Source organism: Phodopus roborovskii, unplaced genomic scaffold, assembly GCF_943737965.1.
Source record: "Phodopus roborovskii unplaced genomic scaffold, PHOROB, whole genome shotgun sequence".
NCBI classification, from domain to species: Eukaryota; Metazoa; Chordata; class Mammalia; order Rodentia; family Cricetidae; genus Phodopus; species Phodopus roborovskii.
The window spans coordinates 2,712,568-2,715,927 of NW_026126638.1; positions in this window are offsets into that span (position 1 = coordinate 2,712,568).

Genomic DNA, 3,360 nt, shown 5'->3' on the forward strand with positions numbered 1-3,360 from the left:
AAATGCTCTCTCACGGACCTCTTTGCGCAGGCGCCAACTGAGAGCGGAACTGGCTGGTAGCAGGTTGTGATGAGGTGGGAGTCTGAGAGTGAAAGCAGACTGGAGGAGAGAAAAAGGAAAAGGGACGATAGAATCCCGGTTCTGGAATGGGCTGCGAAGATTATCTTATCCTGCTAGGGAGTGTGCAGTTCAGACTCAACCAGGGACTGATTCCAGAGCCTGCGAAGTGGCCAGCCTTCGAAAATCAACGCTTGGTTGTCTGTTACCAGAAAGTACCAGATAGCTCTGCGGGGTTACGGCTGGGATAAGGAGGAGACGTGGTCCTGTACTCACGAAGTTGCAGGGAAGAAAAACAAAAAGCAAAGCGAGGGTCTGTGCAGAGTGCACAAGTGGGGGGCAAGAAATAGGAACGCAGAGGCGCCTCCCCCTCCCCCCCAACACACACACACCCCTCGCCCGCTGCCAGAGTAAGTGCACATGGATGCCATCAAGAACAACCTTTCTTTGGGGCTGTAGTGCTCACTGTCCCAGTTCATACTGGGACATGCTCGCTTAGATGTCTATACCAATTCAAATCTGCTCACAGGTGACCCTCTCCAGGGGCTTCTGACCTTTCCAAGGTGGTGATCAGACCCCCATCATGAATTTTGGTTTATGTGTTTGTTTGGTTTTGAATTTTATTTGTAGGAACACACAAACCACTATCTGACCTATGAATCTGGAAGGTTTTTTTTTTTTTTTTTTTTTTTCTTTTTCTTTTTTGGAATTTTGACGTAGGTTCTCCTTAGGAAGCCCTAGTTGGTTGGCATCGAACTTGAGACGTTCACAGCCCTGCTTCAGGCATGAGTCACCACCTGAGCTGATATAGGGATTCATAAATGGATTTGAAACATGAACCTTCTGAAATGCAATATAAAATTGCAAGTCACACTTGACATTCAACACTTTCTATGAAAAAAATACCGATGGTGGCTTTACCCCAAGCAGTTGTCTGTTTTTTAAACTGGGCTTCTTTGGAAATCTGTATTGTTCTAGGAAGAGACACCTGGAGCCTGGGGATATTCTGAAAAAAATTAAAGCACTTGTAAGCACTTATATTTTAAAATCATGTTCAGGATGTGTTGGTGCATGCCTGTAATTTCAGCTCTTGGGAGACAGAGGCAGGAGGTCAGGGAGTTCCAGGACAAAGTAGGTGACCTTGTCTCAAATTGTAAAAAAGTCAAAAACTCATTCCAGTTAACCTCAATATACCTGAGTAGAATACAGCCAGTCGTGAACTAAATTTCCCAGGAAGAAGCTGCAAGTGCACTGAGCATCCTAGAGATTGATTAATTGATTAGAACTTTAATTATGGAGAGGGTGGAATGGTGCAGACCCAAAGCCAGATTATTGTGGCCTATCCTTAACCTTCTAAACAGCCACTTTTTGTCCACTCTTGTGTGCCCCAACATCCTGTGACCATCACCTGAAGCCTTTGGGGGAGATGTGTCAGGGGACCACTAGATGGCATCAGAGATCATCTGAGGTCCATCCATATTCATCATGGTTTCCTGAGTTACTGTAACCTGCCTACCTGACCTACACTTGTATAAGAAAAGTGTTTATTTGTAACTCTCTTTGTCTTGCTACTACAAGAACTTTCAGTGTTGGACCATGGAACTTAGGGTAACCTGTATTTGGTCACTTATATTTGGGTCCATAATAAACTACCCCTTGTCCCCTTTTGAGGTGAGCTGTTTTTCATGTGGTCACAGTACCTCAGGGCTTATCAATAAGCTGTCTAGTTTGGGGAGATCATTCTAGACTTGGCTAGTGCTTCAATGCTCAGTCTTGGTAGTGCCCATTGTTCATTTCTGGGAAGAAAGCATGTGTTGCTGGGATAGGCAGCTGACTGGTTCTGAGTAGACGCTGCTTGGCTGAGTAGAGTTGTAAATTTGCATGCTCTCTACTGTTGTTTCCTTTTTACCTAAGGTACAAGGGACTGAAATCAGGGCACGGGACTTGCAACTGTCTCAGTACTCTACTTTGTTTTGAGACAGTGTCTCACTGAGTTGCCTTAACCTTAAACTTTGTAGCTGAGGCTGACCTTGAACTTCAGTTCTCCTGAGTAGCTGAGGCACTGTGACTACAGGTCTACAGACCCAGCTCACCCTACTGTTTATAAGCAGTGTCATTTGCCAAGTTGAATTGGGAAAGAAACCCTTTAACTGTGAATTGCCTTGCATTTCTTGGCCTCACCCTTTCTTGACTCAGAACTCACAGTTGGCTACCCGCTGATTTCAGATTGGTATGAATAGTACCATACTTTTCAAGTCCTGGTAAACTGGCAGGCCCTACCCCCATTTTGCAGCTGCCTTCTAATCCCTGTGTAGTAATTGTGTCACTTAACATCTCTGAGTCATGCTGCCTCCTGCTCACTCTTTGTGCATGGTGACATCAGGTAGTGGAAGAGCACTAACTAATTTTAGTACCCAGATTATTAGCTCCATTTCCCAGTCCAATATCTAACTGCAAAGCGAGCACCAGTTACTTGCCTGGAAAGATTAGTGTGAGGCTCAGGTGACTTAATGATGTAAAGGACCTCTGTCAACTGCAAAGTGCTGCAACAGGTGTGTCCATTCAAACTCCAGGGAAGTGCAGGATGCAGAGTGCTTGAGCTGGAAAGACTCTGCAGAAGCCAACAGGCCCCGCCCCCTTTTTAAGCTGAAAAAGATCAACAATCAAAAATGATAGTTGACAAATAGCTTTATTGAAGGATGCCTGTAACCAACCAACTTTTGAATGTTAGGTAGGGTCTTTTGATTTTTTTTTTTGTTTGTTTGTTTGTTTGGTTGGCTTGGGGTTTTGTTGTCATTTGGTGTGTGTCTATGTATGCCTGTTGGTTTTTTTTCGTTTTTGTTTTGTTTTTTGTCACCTTCATTGGAACTTTTTTCCTTGGTTCGACTGTTTTTTAACACCAGGCATGATGACCCTACCTGTGATACAGTCAGCAGCAACAATTATAGAGACACGGTCGCACAGTTAAGTCATGTCACCAACTGTCACACACACACACACACACACACACACACACACACACACACACACTCACACACACCGAATTTCGGGCTGAGCCAATGTGAAACAGGATCCTCTCCTTGGCTGCCATGTAAATTTGTTTGTAATACCCTGCTGTTGAAATGGAATCCACTGGCATGGTTTCCCCTCCCATTCCCCCTCCCAACTCAGACACTCAAAGAAGTGAATTAATAGGAAAAAAGCAAGGCCAGTCCTTCTAACTAAATGTCCTCTTATCCTTTTGAGCACTCAATCTTAGGCAGCCTCACATTGTTGCTATAGAAACAGTGATGTCACCAGTTG